Source organism: Pleurodeles waltl, chromosome 12, assembly GCF_031143425.1.
Source record: "Pleurodeles waltl isolate 20211129_DDA chromosome 12, aPleWal1.hap1.20221129, whole genome shotgun sequence".
In the NCBI taxonomy this organism is placed as follows: domain Eukaryota; kingdom Metazoa; phylum Chordata; class Amphibia; order Caudata; family Salamandridae; genus Pleurodeles; species Pleurodeles waltl.
In genome coordinates, this window is record NC_090451.1 from 417,873,948 (window position 1) to 417,897,680 (window position 23,733).

The following is a 23,733-nucleotide window of genomic DNA, read 5'->3' on the forward strand; positions in this document are numbered from 1 at the left end:
CTCACTCTCTCCCTCCCCCTGCGCATATTGATTTCAACAACACACTAATCGGTTGTATGTCATTCACAAAGTATATCGGAAGTCTAATACAAGGAGCTGGCTAATGCTCTGAACACAGCCCCAAACCATCCTTTAATATTTTCAATGCGTGTGGGTACAGCATCACACACATATCTAGGGGTGTTTTTTTAGCTTGTGGTGGCAATGTGAGATGCAAAACAATAACACAGTAGAAACGGAAAAATAGTGCATTCACATCCAAAATGTGAGACCTATTGGCTGTGTCAAAGCTTGTTTTAATTTTAGAATAGACACCAGTTTTCGCTCGGCTGCACAAGCCCAGAAGACCATACAGCAATGACCTTGGTGTGAATGGGAATGGTGGCTCTTGGAGAGAGACACTTCGAATTCACTAATCCTTATAGAATGTCAGTACAGCCAGGGCCAATTAGACAATATCTGCCGGAGGACCTTTAAAAAGTCTGCGTCTGAGAGTTGCACAGGTTTCAACATGAGATTTTTTTTGTATTTTTCCTTTATTCTTTCACAAGACCACTTGGTAATTTAAATGCTCGTGTTTTAATTCACTTAATTTCATTCCATTTCTCTTTAACCAACACAATGTGATAGGCAAATATTCCATTTATACATTAATGGCTGTTAACATACGCTATAAGTAATCGCTGTTTTCCAAAATTAATTTGTTCTATAGTGTGCAGGGATATATTGTGCAATGCTTTATATTTAGCAAATTAACAGCACAATCTCAGTTCTCACTTCCCCTTTGATGCCTAAAGTAACGGCTTAACCTACACATTCTTAAAATAATGCACAGAAATGAATTTTAATCGCAAAGGCGTTCACAGTTTGAAACCACAGAAGATAAATTAATATTACTCTGTTAGCCTGCTTTCCATATTTTTTCACACGATGTAGATTTTGGTCTAAAAAGAGCTTAGTGAAGTGCACATTATCCTGTTCTTAACCTGACTACACATTGAAAGCCTCTAATTAATTCAATGGCAACATTTCTCAATCTCATGCACCATGTGTATGTGTTGATTTACATGCACCAACATGCCTTGGCAATGAATGAGAAATACAGGAAAGTAATTGCTGAAAATGTTCCCTTGGTTAATAAGCATCTATTTATACATTGCGACCTTGAGCTTGGTAGAACAGGCCCCTTTTCTAGTATTTCAAGCAGGGGCGCTGTTCCTGCCACTGAACACTCAAAATGGAGCCTTTCCAAAGGTTCATTATACCTTACCCAAATCATAACATGCTAATCCTGCTCAGCCCTATGCCTGGGCCTACAGAGAATGTGGTGTACATGTGGCACTATTCTCTGAAGCCCCAGGCAGGGAACAAGGTGGGACCCAATGTTTCTTTACTAGGGGTAGACTGACTCACATAGTTCTGCCAACTGGCAGAAAATAAGCAACTCACACTGCAATTCAGCACCAGTAGCATGAGCAGTGCTGAAAAATCAGTGCAAATGGCACCATGAATTTCACAAGAGCGCAAGGCCATGCAAGTTGATTTTGCTGCTGCACGAGTCGAAAATCTACTCAAGCAGCAGCAAATCTACTTGAGTGGCAGCCCTATGGCTGCAAACATTCGTGACCGCCCACGAGCATCTGCGTTAGAAAATCCTGCTAGGGAGATGTCAAATTTCACTTGCTCTCACCAGTGTGCATTTTATGGTTCCCCACAGGAGAAAAATTTTGCTATGCAGCGATTGACAGAATTTGGCTGGAACTACCCAAGTAACAAGGAGTGCCCAAATTCTGCCAATTCCAGTGGCGAAATGAAACATTCCACCAACCCCTACTCTTTACCACACCGAGGGGAATATCACCACTGCCTCTGGGTAGGGGCACTGTTACTCTCAAAAACAATTTTGTGGTTCCTGTTTCACAATCACGGAGTGTAGCTAGGTCTGTGGAGATGACCTGTGCACAATTATACCCTACACTCTGCTTTATAAAGGAGAGCTCGAATCTCTCGAAGAGTGTAGAGGTAATCAGGGAATGTACACACCCCTGTGATAATCAACAGCCCTGCCTTCAAAGCGCTACCTCCACTGCTCAATATAAAAAGCATCAGATAAAAACATGGCCCTGGTCGTGTAGCCGGAGATTTCTGCAATGCAGCACAAATGTGGTAGTACTCTACAGCTTCTTTTATCCCTGTTATAGAAAGAGCTCGGTTGCAGCAACGGCATATGCTATCCAAGTGGAGTACTTTCAAGTGGCAACTTTAAAGTGAAAGACCAGTGCTTTGATTGGGCCTGAAAGACCCTGTTGTGATTACTGTGCGCAGTCCTGTTCCTCATTTCAACCCTTTCAGCTTGAATCGTCGGTTTTCTTCTACAGAGTGCCCATGCCTAAGAGAACACATCATAAGTTACCTGCATGACCTTTACATTTCTCCCCAGAACAGTTCTACTGTCTGCTGCACTGTGGGGGTTGCACCCAGCTTGGGACTCCATTTGTTATGAGGGGCTAAAGCACAACCAAACGAGTTGGCCATGACATAGACAACATTTGGTAATGGTTAAACTATAGTTGAGGGGGGTAAGTGTCTTTTTGCATGCACCCCAAAGAGAAAAGACTGTCTTTCTCTAACAAAATATGTTTAAACTGTCATGATTGGGACCAGGTGCTTCCTAAAGTATTTTGCCTGCAAAGTGCTGCAACAATCAAAGACATGTTGTTACTATCAAGTCTGATCCAAGATTGTCAACATCCTTTCTTTGTGGTTTTTCTTGAAGGAATGTATCCAGCATGACACTTGTGATGACGATTTTTTCCATAATTAAATGCCTTGCACATAAATCAACGTTAACGTGCCACACACATATGTATTTTCTGCACGTTACATGATTAAACTAATTCTCATTAAGCTTGCCTGCATTTAAAATGGCTCAAGTTAGATGTTACATTCCTTTGTTACACACGGGCATCGGTTTTTAGTGGCAAGCTGAAGCGACATAGAAAATGTTTAGGCCCATATTTATACTTTTTGATGCAAAACTGCGCCAACGCAGTTTTGCGTCAAAAAAATTAGCGCCGGCTAACGCCATTCTGAAGCGCCATGCGGGCGCCGTATTTATTGAATGACGTTAGCCGCCGGCGCTGTCTGGTGTGCGTTAAAAAAAACGACGTACACCAGGCAGCGCCGGCGGAGGGGGAAAATGGCGTATGGGCGTCCAGAAATGGTGCAAGTCAGGCTGAGGCAAAAAAATCGCCACAACCCGATTTGCGCCATTTTTTTACGACGCCCATCCCCCATTGAAATGACTCCTGTCTTAGCAAAGACAGGAGTCATGCCCCCTTGCCCAATGGCCATGCCCAGGGGACTTCTGTCCCCTGGGCATGGTCATTGGGCATAGTGGCATGTAGGGGGGCACAAATCAGGCCCCCCTATGCCACACAAAAAAAAAAAAAAAACTTACCTGGACTTACCTTAATGTCCCTGGGGTGGGTCCCTCCATCCTTGGGTGTCCTCCTGGGGTGGGCAAGGGTGGCAGGGGGTTTCCCTGGGGGCAGGGGAGGGCACCTCTGGGCTCATTCTGAGCCCACAGGTCCCTTAACGCCTGCCCTGACCCAGGCGCTAAAATCCAGCGCAAATGCGGGTTTTTTAGTCCCGCCCACTCCCGGGCGTCATTTTTGCCCGGGAGTATAAATACGACGCATATGCATCGCAGTCATTTTTTAAGACGGGAACGCCTACCTTGCATATCATTAACGCAAGGAAGGTGTTCACGCAAAAAAATTACGCTAACTCCATGAACTTTGGCGCTAGACGCGTGTAACGCCAAAGTATAATTATGGAGTTAGTTTTGCGTCGAATTTGCGTCGAAAAAAAACGACGCAAATTTGGTGCAAACGGAGTATAAATATGCCCCTTAATGCTTATTTTGCTTGTTTCTCATGCAGAATGTCTTGAGATTGTGGTGGAATTTCTTAATTCTTAATGGAGGTATTGTAGTTTGCACCTGCAGTGTGCATTTCGTATCTGCTAGTTTGACGGTCAGAGTGGAAGTTTGTGAGAGAGTTGTCTATATTTAAATGAGACTGAAACTGTATCTTTTCTGTCCTCACTTGATTTGTTGACTTTTTAGAGTAATCGTGTGTTACTGATAAGGGTAGTATTCTGTTGTTTTAAGCATGTCGTTGTAGTGCTTTACAATGAGATGCCTTTCCAGGTCCTTTTAAAGCAGATGCCGTTTTCTCTCACCTGAAGGAGATAGGCTCTTGGGCAGATAAATTCCGCACTTGCTAGACACATCTTTATTTGATTCATAGATACCCCTTTCAGAGGCGGTTCATGCTGACACCTTCTGTCTGACTTCTCCTCTATTCTCCTGACTTTTTCCTTGCTTAGCTAAGTAGGAATTTTCCTTCCATAGGAATCTGAGTCTGCTGCTAGTAATTGAGACAACATTATAATAGATTGTCTTTGCAGTAATGATTTTGAATTGTTTTGACACATATTGACTAATGTATTCATGTAGTGGCTATTGGGTTACAACTAATTTGATAATTTGAATGTGTAACTTTGCTAATCTTTTAATAAACCTTCATGTTTTGCAAATCTAACATTCTCTGCTGTCTTTGTGGGGTCAAATGTGCTTCACATTATTAAAATGTATTGATTGCTGTGTCAGTCTCAGTCAGAACTAACCGTCCATCAGCTGGAGTGCAGTCTGTGCTTGAGCTTGAAATTTGCACAGTACAAAGTGCTGCATCACTTGCAACCAGGTGAGGGTGTGGAGCGAGGGAAGTATCCTATAGAAATAGATTTAGAAGATCTAGACTACCAGGCAATCCAATGTGTGCCAACCACCTGCTATGGTTTCCCCAAAGCACCCTGTAAAGCTGAAGACATCAATGTCTCCTGTCTCCACACCAATGCCCCCCTTCCCCCAATTGTGCTTTCACTGCCTACAATAGTCCATGGATTTGAGTCTCTCACAGCTGTAGCACACAAAAACTGTCCCTCCAGAGCTGTGCAGCCTGCAAGTTTCCAGGTATCGACCACTGACTTTGGAGTAGTTGGATTCATTAAATGGCAATGCATTTGAATGTCAGCCTGCATGAAAATTTAACAGTTAACGTGATGGGGCATGAGTCAGATACACTTATCAAGTTTGTCCTGGTCAAATATTTTGCCTTTCAACTTTAGTCCTTTAAACACCAATTCACCATAGAGGTGCACTTCAGAAGCCTCAGAGGAGGCACTGAAAGACTGACAAGGTGTCAGACAGGGTCAAAACAGCAGGGTCGAGTTCAGGTCCAATTGCCACAGATCAGCTGGGCAGTTGAAGGATAAGGCCTGCAACTTGTTGTATACCTGCTCCTTTAACAGCTCAGCCTTATGGCCCTTGAAGTTCAGCTCTTTGTCCTGGTTACATGAGGAGGTCCAGTTCTTTAGGGCTCCTCTAAGGTCACAGACACCTGGTCGATTCCACTTCTGTTCTTCCTCAGCTTCAGGAGTGTTCTGATGTAAATGGCTAGAGATGTCACATTCATGCCTGGGTAGGACTGACTCCAGGACTGTCAGAACAAGAACTCAAAAGAAACTTACCAGACACTTTTTGGTACTAACCTGAGGTAACTGGCCTGCTGGAACGATGATGAAGACAGACCAAACACAACCCTTGGTGTTCCACCAAGAGAATAGACTAAGCCCTGCCACTCAGGCTGAACACTGAGGGAAATGGGTGAGGAACAAAATAATAAACTGTAGGACACCTTGTGATTTCTTATGTGTCTTCGGACCTTTCCTCAGAGCGATTTCCTCTCAATCCTGCCCTCTGGCTTGTACCCAGTGTCTCAGCTGGTGTCCGTGAGAAATAAACACATTAGCAAGAGTATAAAGAAAACATTGATTCCACCTCACAAAAAAACTTGTGATAGAATTGGTGTCTTTCTGTTTTACAACAAGGCTAATACCTGTAAAACATAATCTTGACATCTTGACATTTGTTAGTCATCACTGTTTTCAAAAACCTTATTGCAATTTTATCTTTAAAGTCTTTTTCCTGAAAACCTTTTAGTTTGAGTTGGCGCAGATTTATGTTTCCACTTCATCTTAACACTGTTGTGAACTTGTTGCCCAGGTCTTTTATCTTGGCCTTTAAAATCTTTCACAGACACTTTAAAATGTCCTTACTTGACAGCACCAAGTATTTACTGCTTGTTTTACTGTTTACACACTAGCGTTAGCAAAAAAAGTATTTGAACTTATTTTTCTCCACATGTTTTTTTCAGCTTCCTAGGTGTGCCAGGAGCACCTTTGTGTGGCCAAGGAGCAGAGAGGTGAAGCCCCTGGGCCTCTGGAACAATGTGAGAAGACAGGTGAGTGAAATATCTTGTTTTCAGGTAAATACAAGTTAGTTGTTGTTTCCTTCATGCGGATTACTGGTTGTGCAGGTGAGGATGTTTGCCTGCTGAATGAGAAGCTGTGTAGATGCTGGTTTGCTGAACATGTGGTAGCAAGGTTGCCACTTCGCTGAGCATGCAGAGGTACTAGTTCCCATCTGACTGCTGCATTGCCTAGAGTGTGTGCCCAAGTGATGTTGCCTTTAATAGAGTTAAGCTTTTGGAGAGCTTCTCATTGGTTTCTGTGGTCCCCCATGCTAGTCTATGGAGAAGGGATTCTAGATTAATCCTCATTGGTTTCTGTGGCACATGTTAGTCAATGGAGAAGGGATTCTTGAGTGCTCCTCATAATAGGCTATAAGCTCCATGTTATCCTACACAGTGCCAGAAGTTTCCATATTATAGTTGATGGCACTTGTTATAAGTAAACACCAATTTCACATTACAGCATGTGATAACAAATGCTAGTACCCCAAGATGTCATGCTCCAGTCCTTTCAGTATTAAGGGGAACCAAATGAACTAATGTAATCTCTTCTTGTTGGGGACTGTGACATGGACAAGGCCCTAAACAAAAGGGTAAAAGTTCCCTGTGCCAACCCAACCTAAAAGATGGCAGAAGTCTTTGGCCACACTAAACCTAAGCTCTGAGGGCCGTGGGTGTGTGTGGCTAATGTACTATGGTAACCCTAGTGTCCTCCTACATCAAAAACTAAAATTAAATTTGGGGTAGTCACTTTACCCACAATAAAACCAGAGACAGAAGTCTTGTAGCAAAGAAGGGTTTTCAAGCAACTAGACAGTGAACACAAGAATTGGTTTGACATCCTGTTCTCACTCCTTGAAGTACACCCTAAGCGCTATATATGTCAAAAGCCAGCAGACCTGTCAAGTAGGATTTGACACTTGAGCAGGATTTAACACTGTAATGTAAAAAAGAGGCCCATTCTAATTGGATATAAGCTTGCTGGGGGTACCAAGGAAGGGCCTAGCCAAAATATCAGCTATCACTTGCCTTTGACAGGAGAGGCCCCTTTAAAGTACACCAAAATGTTATAAGAAAACCTCAGCAGACTTGTCAAGCAGGATTTATCATTCTAATGTCAAACAGGATGTTCATAGTCCCACTCTACATATTATGACAGGTTAAGAGGAGTCATCTCTGCCCATTCAGGTCAGGCTATTGTTTGCTCCATCGCAGCTTTTCAAATCCATTCACACCTATTCAATTAGTTGCTGGCAGGAGTAGAAAAGCTAAAGAAAGTGGTCCTCCAGAGGATTTTTGCATGGAAAGGTAGCTTTCTAAAATTATATTTTCCTTCGTACTGATTAAAAATCAGACTTCAACATGGAATTGGATTTGAATAACTATTCAAAATAGACGTCTAATTATTTTTTAGATGTTTCCTAATCAAAATTAGCATTGTTCAATGTGATAATGTATCCCAGTTTTTTTTTTTTTTTTTTTTTTTAACTTTCAAATTTTGTATGTGTGTTTTACAGTACCCCACACATGCAAAGTTTGAAAACCTTTCTACAAACTTAAGCCTGCCTAGGGAAAAAATTTAAATATATGGTGCAGAGCCCTTTATACAGTTGTTTGGAGATATGGCTTTGGGCCTCATGTACAAAGGGGCATATTTATACTCCGTTTGCGCCGGGATTGCATAGTTTTTTTTGACGCAATTTTGACGCAAAACTAACTCCATATTTATACTTTGGCGTTAGACGCGTCTAGTGCCAAAGTCCATGGAGTTAGCGTAATTTTTTAGCGTGGACACCTACTTTGCGTTAATTATATGCAAGGTAGGCGTTCCCGTCTAAAAAATCGACTCCGAGGCATGTGCGTCGGATTTATACTCCCGGGTAAAATTCACGCCCGGGAGTGGGCGGGTCAAAAAAAATGACGTACGGCCGCTTTTGCGCCGTTTTTTAGCGCCTGCAAAAGGCAGGCGTTAAGGGACCTGTGGGCTCTGAAGGAGCCCAGAGGTGCCCTCCCATGCCCCCAGGGACACCCCCTGTCACACTTGCCCACCCCAGGAGGACACACAAGGCTGGAGGGACCCATCCCTGGGACATTAAGGTAAGTTCGGGTAAGTGTTTTTTTATATTTTTTTTTGTGGCATAGGGGGGCCTGATTTGTGCCCCCCTACATGCCACTATGCCCAATGACCATGCCCAGGGGACAGAAGTCCCCTGGGCATGGCCATTGGGCAAGGGGCATGACTCCTGTCTTTGCTAAGACAGGAGTCATTTCTATGGGGGTTGGGAGTGAAAAAAATGGCGCAAATCGGGTTGAGGCGAAAAAATTGCCTCAACCTGACTTGCCCCATTTCTTGACGCCCAAGCCCCATGTCACCCTACGCCGGCGCTGCCTGGTGTACGTCGTTTTTTTTAACGCACACCAGACGGCGCCGGCGGCTAACGCTGGCTAACGTCATTCAATAAATACGGCGCCCGCATGACGCTTCAGAATGGCGTTAGCCGGCGCTAATTTTTTTGACGAAAAACTGCGTTAGCGCAGTTTTGCGTCAAAAAGTATAAATATGGGCCAAAGTGTTTTAACAGTCAAAAACACTCAGATGTGGTAGATCTGAGGTCTTGCCATCTCCAAACCAATTTGTAAATGTGCTAAACCCAATGAATACTTTGGAAAAAAAAATCCGAATTGTTAAATTGGTTTAGGAAACAAGACAAGTTTGTATATGGAAGGGGCATGTTAACTGCATCCCTTTACAATACCTGATCATTATAGTATGAATTAGTGTTGTGGAACAGAAACTTGGTCTCAAAACGTTAATATTTTACCACCAACTCAAAGGAGATGGTAACCTGGTTGCCAAAAAGACGCGGTCCCCCTTTGCGAAAGTTGACATTACTCCTTAAAAAGGTTTGTGAAATGTTTCATTTGTTTAAATCCATTTTGTTTTCCCTTAAGAAAAACAAGCTTCATTTAAAAAAAATGTGTTACTTAAAATCAATGCAAAAACAACAAGTGATGGACGGAATGCTGAACATTGTCAAACACTCACCCCCAGTCATAGATCTGGGTTTAATCCATCGTTCTTTTGCTAACCATGCCACCCCAGTTTGGACCCAGCCATATGCCAATCAGTCTTGACCCTGTTCCTCATGGGAACAGTCCAGACCGAACTGCCAAGCCAGGTCCTCACTGGACCGGAAACAAGCATCCTGGGACCGGTTTCGGGATTTCACCCCTCATCAGCCAGGCTAGCTTGAATCCAGTGGCATGGGAAGCACGGGACCCACGTCTGGGCATACCCTTCCCACTTATGGTGACAAAGCAAAAACAACAAGTGATGGACGGAATGCTGAACATTGTCAAACACTCACCCCCAGTCATAGATCTGGGTTTAATCCATTGTTCTTTTGCTCACCATGCCACCCCAGTTTGGACCCAGCCATATGCAAATCAGTCTTGACCCTGTTCCTCATGGGAACAGTCCAGACCGAACTGCCAAGCCAGGTCCTCAATGGACCGGAAACAAGCATCCTGGGACCGGTTTCGGGGTTTCACCTCATCAGCCAGGCTAGCTTGAATCCAGTGGCATGGGAAGCACGAGACCCACGTCTGGGCATACCCATCCCACTTAGGGTGACAAAGCAAAAACAACAAGTGATGGACGGAATGCTGAACATTGTCAAACACTCACCCCCAGTCATAGATCTGGGTTTAATCCATTGTTCTTTTGCTCACCATGCCACCCCAGTTTGGACCCAGCCATATGCAAATCAGTCTTGACCCTGTTCCTCATGGGAACAGTCCAGACCGAACTGCCAAGCCAGGTCCTCACTGGACCGGAAACAAGCATCCTGGGACCGGTTTTGGGGTTTCACCCCTCATCAGCCAGGCTAGCTTGAATCCAGTGGCATGAGAAGCACGGGACCCACGTCTGGGCATACCCTTCCCACTTAGGGTGACAAAGCAAAAACAACAAGTGATGGACGGAATGCTGAACATTGTCAAACACTCACCCCCAGTCATAGATCTGGGTTTAATCCATCGTTCTTTTGCTCACCATGCCACCCCAGTTTGGACCCAGCCATATGCAAATCAGTCTTGACCCTGTTCCTCATGGGAACAGTCCAGACCGAACTGCCAAGCCAGGTCCTCACTAGACCGGAAACAAGCATCCTGGGACCGGTTTCGGGGTTTCACCCCTCATCAGCCAGACTAGCTTGAATCCAGTGGCATGGGAAGCACAGGACCCACGTCTGGGCATACCCTTCCCACTTAGGGTGACAAAGCAAAAACAACAAGTGATGGACGGAATGCTGAACATTGTCAAACACTTACCCCCAGTCATAGATCTGGGTTTAATCCATCGTTCTTTTGCTCACCATGCCACCCCAGTTTGGACCCAGCCATATGCAAATCAGTCTTGACCCTGTTCCTCATGGGAACAGTCCAGACCGAACTGCCAAGCCAGGTCCTCACTGGACCGTAAACAAGCATCCTGGGACCGGTTTCGGGGTTTCACCCCTCATCATCCAGACTAGCTTGAATCCAGTGGCATGGGAAGCACGGGACCCACGTCTGGGCATACCCTTCCCACTTAGGGTGACAAAGCAAAAACAACAAGTGATGGACGGAATGCTGAACATTGTCAAACACTCACCCCCAGTCATAGATCTGGGTTAAATCCATCGTTCTTTTGCTCACCATGCCACCCCAGTTTGGACCCAGCCATATGCAAATCAGTCTTGACCCTGTTCCTCATGGGAACAGTCCAGACCGAACTGCCAAGCCAGGTCCTCACCGGACCGGAAACAAGCATCCTGGGACCGGTTTCGGGGTTTCACCCCTCATCAGCCAGACTAGCTTGAATCGAGTGGCATGGGAAGCACGGGACCCACGTCTGGGCATACCCTTCCCACTTAGGGTGACAAAGCAAAAACAACAAGTGATGGACGGAATGCTGAACATTGTCAAACACTCACCCCCAGTCATAGATCTGGGTTTAATCCATCGTTCTTTTGCTCACCATGCCACCCCAGTTTGGACCCAGCCATATGCAAATCAGTCTTGACCCTGTTCCTCATGGGAACAGTCCAGACCGAACTGCCAAGCCAGGTCCTCACTGGACTGGAAACAAGCATCCTGGGATCGGTTTCGGGGTTTCACCCCTCATCAGCCAGGCTAGCTTAAATCCAGTGGCATGGGAAGCACGGGACCCACGTCTGGGCATACCCTTCCCACTTAGGGTGACAAAGCAAAAACAACAAGTGATGGACGGAATGCTGAACATTGTCAAACACTCACCCCCAGTCATAGATCTGGGTTTAATCCATTGTTCTTTTGCTCACCATGCCACCCCAGTTTGGACCCAGCCATATGCAAATCAGTCTTGAACCTGTTCCTCATGGGAACAGTCCAGACCGAACAGCCAAGCCAGGTCCTCACTGGACCGGAAACAAGCATCCGGGGACTGGTTTCGGGGTTTCACCCCTCATCAGCCAGGCTAGCTTAAATCCAGTGGCATGGGAAGCACGGGACCCACGTCTGGGCATACCCTTCCCACTTAGGGCGACAAAGCAAAAACAACAAGTGATGGACGGAATGCTGAACATTGTCAAACATTCACCCCCAGTACAGTGATCTGGGCCTAAATCCATCGTTTTTTTGCTGCCCATGCCATTCCAGTTTGGACCCAGCCATATGCAAATCAGTCTTGACCCTGTTTCCCAAGGGAACAGTCCAGCCCGAACTGCTAGGCCAAGTCTTTCCCTGCACTTGGCATGGGCAGTGCAGGGGCACCCAGGCACAGCCCCACACTGATTTCACTGTCTGCACAGCAGACAGTGAAAAGCACCACGGGTGCAGCTGCACCCGTCGCACAGCCGCAACACCGCCGGCTCCCATGTTGCCACCCAGCAGTGATGTCAGAATGGGCACAGTGGTTACAACTTGGCGGGCAGCGGTTGCCGCCCGCCAATGTTGTAATGAGGCCCATAGTCTCTTGGTGCTCCCAGGTGAAATCCTCCTCTCCTTGAAGTATTCTAAATAGTTTATCGATGATGACATCATAGGTTATATTATCGAATGTTTAATCCCAGCTTAAATGTCGCTCTGCCCCTTAAAGTGCAAGGTCATTGTTTTGGAATTACAGGACACTTGATGAATGGAAACTACATAGAACAGCATTTCTTCTTATGTAGCTGGTCCATCGCCCTGCAAACAATCATATTCCATTTGCAGGTGGACTCGTTGCAGTCATATTACATGCACAGAAAGAGGACGCTTAGGGTAGGGTACAAGGTGTGGGAGTTTTGGGAGGGAGCAAGACAGGTTTTACAGTTGGCCCCATCAGCATTGCTGTCACATAACCCCTCACCCCACACCAGGTACACTATGACGGAGTGGCAGAAAAACACTGCACATTTGTAGCAGTAAGGGGCACTTAGCTTGCACTATGGTATACGCTCTCTCTGGTCTCGACACGTGACTGGGGAAATCCAACCCATACTGTTGACTTATGTGCAAAGCTATTGATCTCTAAATAAACCTTTTGGCAAGACCTTGTAATATTGAGGGACATCTATATGTTCCCTTCTCCACTCTTTTGAAGTGTTGCTTGACTATGGCAGGTCCAGCAACTGTTTCAGTCTTTAGGCCATGCAGATGACATCTATAGCTCTTTAAGAAAGGTGGCCCTGCACACAGCGCAGCACCACTTTTCCTGCACCCCTTAGGGCACCCCTAAAGCCACCATGTGTGCACCGTACTTAAAATACAGCACACCATGGCAGTAGTTAGGGGACTAGGGTCAGAATATTTTACGCCAGTCCAACGCTTTGCAGGATTAGCATAAAAAATGTTGACGCTAATCCTGCAAAGCACCCAGAGGCCCATAATAACCAGTGGGGAGCTCGAGGGAGAAAATGCCGGGCGGCAGCACGGTTCCGCGCTGAAACGCTTACCTGAGCTCCCCGACTGAGAGCTTTGTTTGTTTTTTTTCTTTCCCCTTCTGGATCTTTGTTGCGGCTATTGGGGAAGCATATGAGCGCAGGGAGATGCTCGTTGAGGGAAAGAGGAGTCTGGGGCGGCAAATTGGATTTGTGCCGCCCTGGAGCCCCGAAGGAGTCGTCGGGCGGCGTCACTCGTTCCCCTCTATGGGAATGTTGGCAGAGGCAGCACTGGCTGCTGTGTAACCACACGAGCAGGAGGAGCATCCCAGGGGCTTCAAACTTCACAGAAGCCTGCGCAAGGGGTAAGGAAGCCAGTTTTGGAGGCTGTGACACTCGCTCCAACCCCCCCACTGGTAAGAAATTCTCTTGTTATTACGGCTGGACTCACGGGTGGTGTAAAAAAGGGTAAACCTCTGCTTATGGACCAGGACAGTGGAGGGGGGTGGCACAGAAATTGGTGGACAAAGGAAGAAGTCTTCAGGAAACGGAAGAGGACTTTAATATTAAAAAAAACAAAATTTAAACAGAAATCTGCTACGACCATTACTAAAATGACCCCTTCTCTACGGGCATATTTTAGAGCTCTTCCTATAGTATCTACTATTCCTGACTTGCCAAAGAGTCAAGACAGGGTTGGGGAGAGGGCATCAGCACCTATTTCTATAGCAGATTTACCCCCTAATTTATCTTCTGTTTTGCCTCCTGTGTTCCAAGAGGAAAATGGGGGTAGAGGGAATGTTCTTGGGGCACAGGAAATCTTGCACCACCTGGCAGAGGCAGAAATTGTAGAGCCTTTACATGTGTCTGATAGTCAAGCTCAGATTATAGCACCAGAGACTAGTGCATTGGAAAGTATGCTTGTTTCGCTGACGGACAGTACAACATCTAAAATGTTGACGCTAATCCTGCAAAGCACCCAGAGGCCCATTATAACCAATTGAAGCCTCCTTTTAATGCTTGCTCTGAGCAGGTGTTAAAAGTGCCGGAAAAAATTACGCAAAGAAATCTGTTAGAGTTGATTGCACCATTTGTTTGCCCCCCCAATGGGGGAACGCCCCTCTGGTTACATTATGCCTAGTGCAGGCAAACTGTAGCGCAAAGGGTTACAAAGTGGTGCAATGCATGCATTGCACCACTTTGTAAATATAGTGCAGTGTTTTTGGCCTTCTAACGCCTCATTAGCGTAAAAATAAAATTATGCTAACGTGGCAATGGAATGGCTCTAAGGGCTCTTAAAAATACGCCTCTAAATTTCTCTCATCCAAAAAATAAGGTTTCGATTTTGTAATACCCATGACAATCATCAAAGTACATCATCTCTGTTAGTGAGTTTGGTCTGAAGTCTTACATGACACAGTTTTGGTTATGAATGAACTGCATGTGTTGTGGGATGGAATGTATCTAAGAGGCTTCAAAGTGGCAAAGAAAGGCAAAAAGCTCATCTTTTTCAGGAATATACTAGTACGTCATTCGATGAAAAAAGAGGAACACTGTGAAATAATCATCTAGTGCATGGGAGGAGCATACTCATTTAATTTACTAATACATAGAGAACAGCTAAAAGGCAGACAACTAAACAACATAAATTTGTTGTAAAACGTACAATGTAACAACATAAAAGGGGTTGGACTGTTGGGTCTAGTTCACGGAGATAGACACAGCCTCCTAAGGGCTCCATGTTTTATCCTGGCAAGCTAGGCCAAAGCAGTAAAGCCATCTCTAGAAAAATTACAGAACGTTTTATACATAGCAGAACAAGTAAAGCTGGCATGCATAGTTAATGAATGGAACAACGATGTATTGTTCTTGGTAAAAGAACAACATATAAACCTGTAGTAGGCCTAAAAAAGTGGGGGCATATTTAGGACCAGATTTGAGTCACTTTTGCATCCACACAACTTGATACACTAGCGATGCAAACCTTAAGTCAGAAATTTGAAGCATGCAAGGCCACTTTTCATGGCTCTGAATGGCTCCAAAAATCGAAAGTAAGGCAATGCAGCGCAAATTGCAGTGTTGCCTTACTCTGCCTTGGGAAGGAGTCCCATTTGCATTTTATGGGTGTTCCCACACAACTCCCATGGTTTTTGCCACATTCCCAGATTAATAAGAACTTGTAAACCTGGGAATGTGGCAAAATCTTACACCTTCCCCAGGGGCGTAACCAGAAGAAAGATTTCTATTTCTCAATCTTTCTTCCTCTTTCCATTTTTGCTGCATTCTGTAACACACATAGAAAGAGGAATATGCCTCCCAGGATTGGTTTTGTGTGGGGAGGTGTCCCTTCCTGTATCAAAACAATCCTACATGCAATGCAGGCACCCTTGCACCATGATGCAAAGGTGCCTTCATTGGTGCTAGACAGCCCATTGTGGACCAGCACAGGGGGAAAAGTCAGGAATTCACCACATGCATTAAATACGGCACATTCCTGCCCTTTCCCAGTGATGCAGTGTAGTGCAGCGATGTGACTTTTTGAGCTGCACTACACCATTTCCCCATAAATATGTCCCGTAGTTTTCACACGTTTGTGGCCTAGTGGTAATTTTTTCTGTTTTATTTGAGAGGACCAGTTGCAAGCAATTTGTTTACAAATAGGTAACTGAAGAAAGTCCAGGCTGTAATTGTGACACACCAACGCTTGCTCAAGGCTCTATGAGGTACACTGTGAGTTCCATATTTTGGTGAAATTACCTACTACTGTAATTTGGTACTTGCCACTAAATAGATGAGGCATATGGCATTATATGTTCTATCACTGTGTGTTGTAGTTATTTGTAAATTAAATAGCTTAATATGAGATTAGTCAGTGGGTAATGAAATCTCACTAGTTCAAATGAGTAATTTGCCATCTTTGGATCATTTTCTATACTGATGTCTTTCTTCTCATGTCATAAAAATAGAACCATATACACCCTTTCCAACCCACCATTATGTACTGATCACAGACCATTCCACGGCATCAGAAGAGTCACAGTCAAACAGTAGTATTTTCATCTCAACATGGTACTGAACATGGGGTAAACCATTTTGGCGAGAACGTTCCAGGGTGCAGTTCAAGTAACCACTTAGAGTTTCTTCATATTTAGTTTTTAGTCTCAAATATGAGTACAAAGAAAAGGAGTACACCAGAAACAAAGGAAAACATAGACATAAGAGAAACACTCCGAACTAAAGGTTCTATAACTGGAGAGACTGTGAGAAAAGCTGAAGAAAAGCATAAGAGCAGTTCACTTGCATTTGCACAGTGGAAACAATGGCTGAGTAAAATGAGTAGACATCACACAGCCAAAAGTACAGCAAAGCCAACATCATAATTTACAATCTGTACCACATTTCAATTCCAAAATTACAGATAATGAAAAATCATGTGCCAGTACCAACAAATGTTAGAACTCCAACATAAATGACAACATCATGGCAGCTTACAGCACATTATGATATACATTTTAGTACACTATACTATGTTGCATATTCCATATTCCTGGAACCTTTTGGTACCTCAAGCATCCTGGTAATGGATTATTCCTTTGACAAATGCACTCAATCTAGGTAGAGTCTTGTGACCTTCCACCAAAGCCTCTGCTTGGCTCTTCTTTCCCTTCTGTACATAGTGCAGTGGGTAATACAAGTAGATATTCACCAATTAAAAGTATACTTTCTCACTTTGTCCTTATGTCATTAGGAAACTGAGGGCCTCTTTTAGAGTTTAGCAGAGTAGGCACATCTGTATAACTTGGGGGTGATTACCTCCACACAAACTTGCGGTTCATGCGTTCTATCTAGAATCAGATGAAGTGCTGATTTACACCAGTGGAGTCTCCATCATCAGTGGATCACCATCATGACATTTCCATGCTTGGGAATGCTATGCAAGGTATGTCAGTCCTTCATAGGAAAACACATATATGGCCTCCAAAGAATGGAGAATGTTTTATCATTCAAGAACAAACTCACAAATTTTTAGTTTGTTCTTGAAGAACAAAAGCAGAGCAGGTGTTACAAACATGGTGGCCACTCTCTAGCCTTTATGGCTAATGTCTCTGTTTAAAGATCTCTGACAGATAAGTGGAGATTTCTAAATCAGTGTATAGTTTTCTTTCAGTGGAGCAGAGTCCATAGCCTCTGCTGACCTGCTGGGTTGGCAGGCCAATGACCCAGTGAGTATGTTTTTTCTCATTCTTTACTGGCTGCCCAGTCACCTATAAGCTGTCAATAGTCACCTGCTTCCTTGATGGCAAGGTGTAACCGGGGGCCTCCATATCCTACTTCACTGGAGATTTTGGTAACACTTATGAGGAAATTCTTCACAGACCACTGTAACACTTAAGAAATTTGCAAATGCTAATAATTAAACTTTGTTGCAAGCAGCATTTGAAAGGTGTCTACACCTAAGGAAGCAAATCAATGGGACCACAAAGGTCTACATGAAAATTGATTTACTATTTTAAATAATCATTATTTTAGCTAATATTCATAGTCCAATGCTGTCATCGCCCTCAACTTATAATTATCAAATGACAGGTCTTTGTGGATTACCAAAATCATTCCACTGGTACAGCATCATTTTTGGTGGTCACATATTTCTTAATACATGAATTAATGTGTACAGAACTGTGTTACTTGTACAAGATATGCAACTGATCTTTCCACTTCACTAGGATTTTGCATAAATTGGCAGGACATTGAGCACTGTGGAGGTTAGTATCCACAGAAGGAAGTGGTGACCTTCTGAATTATTATGGTGCAACACAGTATCGGCGAGGGTTGCATTGTAACAAACTATCATATTTGATTTCCTTTAACTGAATTCCTATTGCGAAGCAAGTGGCTGAATTATTGTTCCAAAGCACTGTTGAATCTGTATGGAGTTCCAGAGACGTTATCTTAGACTGTGGCTGCATGTTTATTTTGTTTTTGGAAAGTCTTTTATTTGACTCTGTAGATGCTGGTATATTTCAATGTATCTTATCCCATTCAATTTGTTGAAAACATTGAGAAAGTCAATCAGAATATGAAGCAGTTTTTAAAATGCTAAATTTCAAATCAGACCAGTATTATACCATTACAATGCATTGTCTACAACAAGGGACTGCTGCAATGTATTTCGAACAGGACATCCACAACCACAAAAAGGTAAGTGACAATGAGGTAAATCATAGCAAATTATATTTACAATGCATTTAAGGGTTATAATGGGTGGTAGTATGTAAGGGTAGTAAGGGAATTCTAGGGTTTAGGGCAGGGTGGTGTTAGGGTTTAAAAAGAGGTTTTTAGGGTTTAGGAAAGGGTGGTGTATAGGGTTTGGTAGACCTGGCATTCTTGGTGTTCTTTCCCCTGACCTTTTGACTTCTGCCCTCCTGTTTTGCTGACTTCAGTTTTGCTGATTTTAGGATTCTGGGCATGTTACCACTGCTCACCAGTGCTAAAGTACATGTGCTCTTTCCCTAAAACAAGCCTATCCACAATTGGCATACTTAATTTACTTATAAGCCCCTAGTAAAGTGCACTTCAGGTACCCAGGGCCTGTAAATTAATTGCTTCTAGTGGGCCTGCAGCCCTGATGGTGCTATCCACTTCATTAGCCCTTCAAACTTGACTCAGGCCTGCCATTGCAGAGCCCGTGTGTGCAGTCTTAAACTACTCTGGCAAGTTAACCCTCTTGCCAGGTCCCAACCTTCCATTTTAATACATATAAGTCACCCTTAAGTTAAGCACGTGACAGTTCCAAGGGCAAGATGCAGTGCATGTAAAATGCTGAACATGTACGTCTACGTTTTACATGTCCAGGTAGTGAAAAACTATTACATTTTTTTTTACTACTGCAAGTCCTATCTTGCCCATAAGTTAACATTGGCATTGCCCTATTCCATTTTATGTGTGATTACTAATTGGGACCAGATAGATATTTCGAGTTTGGTGTTTCTGGACTTACAATTTAAAATTACAATTTATGGTGAAGTTGGATTTTAAGTTGTTAGTCTGAAAATGCCATTTTTAGAAAGTTGGCATTTTCTTACTTTAACCTTTCTGTGCCTCTGTCTCTCTATGAATACACTTTTAGGTGGGTGACACCTGGGCTCTTGTGCATTCCTTCCAGACAGTCACAAAGAAAGGGACCTTAGGTGTAACTGAGTCGCCATCTGCATGTTGATGGCCATCCTGGGCAGGATGGAAGGGAGGAGCTGACACTTACTCTGAATAGGCTGGATCCTGAGCCCTCACAAAGGGCTGAATTACTGCCTGCAGTGTATCTGGAGCCTGTGAAGGAAGGGCAGGTGCTTTGTGCACTTTGAAGGCCTCTCTTTGAAGTCCCCCCAACTTTAATGACACAATTCAATATGAATTCTGGACCCCAAACACCACTAAATTAGTACATTTCTGGACCTGAGGACATTCTGCCAGGAAGAAGGACTGCTGTGCTGCTGAAGGGACTGTCACTATAATGGACATTTCTGGACTCCTGCTTTGCTGTGCCTGCCCTGGTGCCCGCTGCCATGCCTAGGATGGAGAAGGACTTGACCAGGAACTCTACATCCCCACAACCAAAGTGACTCCAAGGTCTTGCTGGCTTGCCTCCTGTTCTGAAGTCTCAGAGACATCAAGGCCCATATTTATACTTTTTTAGCGGCCCATTTGCGCCACTTTTTGATGCAAAAACGGCGCAAACTTACAAAATACAATTCTATTTTGTAAGTTTGCGCCACTTTTGCGTCAAAAAATGCCACAAATGAGGCGCTAAAAAAGTATAAATATGGGCTCAAATACTTCACTCCTCTCTGTTACAGCTTCTCAACTCTGACACCTGTGAGTCCTTCCCTTCCAAGTTGTGTCAGTCCAGTCATGGGCCCTTGGAACTGGTGTTTACAGCTATTTTCTAGAGGAATCTACACTTTGCTGTCACTGCAGTGATTGGAACCACTGCATCTATCCTCAATGCTCACACATCCTCGCTGCCACTGAGGACAAGGACCTCACATCATAAACTGCGCGTCTCTGAATCAACACATCACCACCAGCCCTAACATGTCACCTCCCCATCGCCAAATGTGCTGCTTGATCTCCCTCATCGCAAAGGGTTCAATGTCACACCACTGCCTGAGGATAGATGACTGCATGGCTTAACTACAGTACATCTCTGACTCCACGGATCGCAACCAATGTATTGCCTTCCCATCATCTCCCCTGCTCCCTGCATTGGATCTTTGACATCAATGCAAGCCTCCACACAATGTGCTCTTTCAGAGGCACAGTATTGGTCTCTGTAGCCAGCCCATGCTCCATCGTGGTCAGCCTGAACTTTTGACTTTACCCCAGTCTAGGACGACCAGATTGCCATGATTGGTGCTTTTTGCTTCTAAGCACTACAGTTACATTTAATCTTTAAAAAATCATATCTCAAATTCTACTTATTGGATTTTTGTAATTTTGGTCTTGTTTTATTCCTAAAATATTATCTATGTTTCTAATTGAGCGTGGAGCATTTTTGTGGTGTTTTCCCTGTGTTACTGATTTAAGTGTTGCATGAGTACTACACAGTGCCTTCTATTTTAAGCCTGCCTGCTCTGTGCCAAGCTACCAGAGGGTGAGCACAAGTAAATGTATGCTGTATATCTGACTTACCCTGACTAGGATTTTGGTTCCTGTATAGACAGGGTGCATACCTCTGGCAAACAAAAACCTAAATTCTAACATGGGTAGTAAAGTGTTTTTAGGGTTCAGGGATAGAAAGTGTACAAAGATAGTATGCAGTTGTCAAGGTTCAGAAAAGAGTATTTTATTAGGGTAGTATGTGTTTATTAGGGTTCGGGTATGATTTGGTGCAAAGAGGTAGTTAGGAAGTTGTAGATCCCAGGGATGGGTGGTGTAAAATAATCTTAAGGAGTCTTACGACTTAGGGATGTGTAGTGTACAGGGTTAGTGAGGAGCTTTTGCAATTAGGGATTGGTAGTGGGTGGATTTTTGTATGGCTCAGTGATAATGGTTGGTGCTTGGGGCAGTAAGGATGTAAGAAACTGGATTATTATTTTGGGTGAGTGACTACCTACCTTAAGGAATACTCTGAACACCTGTCAGGGTAAACCCTCAACGCCACTCAATGAACCTGAGCTCAACCCCCTTAGAGCATTGTGTCAATGCTGGAAATGAATTGTTGGTTGACTGGGGTGTGAGGCCTGGTGAAGCAACAGACACTGACTGGTGGAAATTGGCTCTGTATATACTATTTCAAAGTAAGAGATAGTGTGCACAGAGCCCAAGGGTTCCCCTTAGAGGTAAGATAGTGGCAAAAAGAGATAATTCTAATGCTCTATTTTGTTGTAGTGTGGCCAAGCAGTAGGTTTATCAGAGGGTAGTGTTAAGCATTTGTTGTACACACACAGGCAATAAATGAGGAACACACACTCAAAGACAATTCCAGGCCAATTGGTTTTTAGATAGAAAAATATATTTTCTTAGTTTATTTTAAGAACCACAGGTTCAAGATTTACAAACAATACTTTAAATGAAAGGTATTTCACGCAGGTATTCTAGGAACTTTGTATAATCACAATAGCATGTACAGTTTTGACAAAAATGGCAATAAGCTATTTTAAAAGTGGACAATGCAAAAATCAACAGTTCCTGGGGGAGGTAAGTAAATGTTAAGTTCACTGGTAAGTAAAACACTTACAGGGTTCAAAGTTGGGTCCAAGGTAGCCCACCATTGGGGATTCAAGGCAACCCCAAAGTTACCACACCAGCAGCTCAGGGCCAGTCAGGTGCAGAGGTCAAAGTGGTGCCCAAAACATATAGGCTTCAATGGGAACAGGGGGTGCCCCGGTTCCAGTCTGCATGCAGGTAAGTACCCACGTCTTCGGAGGGCAGACCAGGGGGGTTTTGTAGGGCACCGGGGGGACACAAGCAGGCACAGAAAGTACACCCTCAGCGGCACAGGGGCGGCCAGGTGCAGGGTGCAAACAGGCGTCGGGTTTTCAATAGGAATCAATGTGGAAACCCGGGGGTCTCTTCAACGATGCAGACAGGCACAGGAGGGGCTCCTCGGTGTAGCCACCACCAGGGCTAGGGAGAGGGTCACCTGGCGGTCGCTCCTGCACTGGAGTTCGATTCCTTCAGGTCCTGGGGGCTGCGGGTGCAGTGTGGTTTCCAGGCGTCGGGTTCCTTGAAGCAGGCAGTCACAGTCAGGGGAGCCTCTGGATTTCCTCTGCAGGCGTCGCTGTGGAGGTCCAGGGGGGTCAACTCTGGCTACTCACGGGCTCTCAGTCGCCTGGGAGTCCTCCCTGTAGTGTTAGTTTTCCTCAGGTCGAGCCGGGGGCGTCAGGTGCAGAGTGGAAAGTCTCACGCTTCCGGCGGGAAAACGTGTGGTCTTTAAAAGTTGCTTCTTTGTTTCCAAAAGTTTCAGTTTCTTGAACAGGGCCGCTGTTCTCAGGAGCTTCTTGGTCCTTAAGATGCAGAGTAGTCCTCTGAGGCTTCAGAGGTCGCTGGACCCTGTGGGATGCATCGCTGTTGCAGTTTTCTTCGAAGTAGGGAGACAGGCCGGTGGGGCTGGGGCCAAATCAGTTGTCATCTCCATCTTCACTGCAGGGCTTCCGGTCAGCAGTCCTTCTTCTTCTTTAGGTTGCAGGAATCTGTCTTCCTCGGTTTTGGGAGCCCCTAAATACTCAATTTAGGGGTTTGTTTAGGTCTGGGAGGGCAGTAGCCAATGGCTACTGGCCCTGAGGGTGGCTGCACCCTCTTTATGCCTCCACCCTGTGGGGAGGGGGGCACATCCCTAATCCTATTGGGGGAATCCTCCTTCTACAAGATGGAGAATTTCTAAAAGTAAGAGTCACCTCAGCTCAGGACACCTTAGGGGCTGTCCTGACTGGGGGGGTGACTCCTCCTTGTTTTTCTCATTATATCCTCCAGCCTTGCCGCAAAAGTGGGGGAAGTGGCCGGAGGGGTGGGCATCTCCACTAGCTGGGATGCCCTGTGGCGCTGTAACAAAGGAGGTGAGCCTTTGAGGCTCACCGCCAGGTGTTACAGTTCCTGCAGGGGGAGGTGAGAAGCACCTCCACCCAGTACAGGCTTTGTTCCTAGCCACAGAGTGACAAAGGCACTCTCCCCATGGGGCCAGCAACATGTCTGGTGTGTGGCAGGCTGGCAAAAACTAGTCAGCCCACACTGGAAGTCGGGTATGTTTTCAGGGGTCATCTCTAAGATGCCCTCTGGGTGTATATTTACAATAAAGTTCACACTGGCATCAGTGTGCATTTATTGTGCTGAGAAGTTTGATACCAAACTGCACAGTTTCCAGTGTAGCCATTATGGTGCTGTGGAGTTCGTGTTTGACAGACTCCCAGACCATATACTCTTATGGCTACCCTGCACTTACAATGTCTAAGGTTTTGCATAGACACTGTAGGGGCATAGTG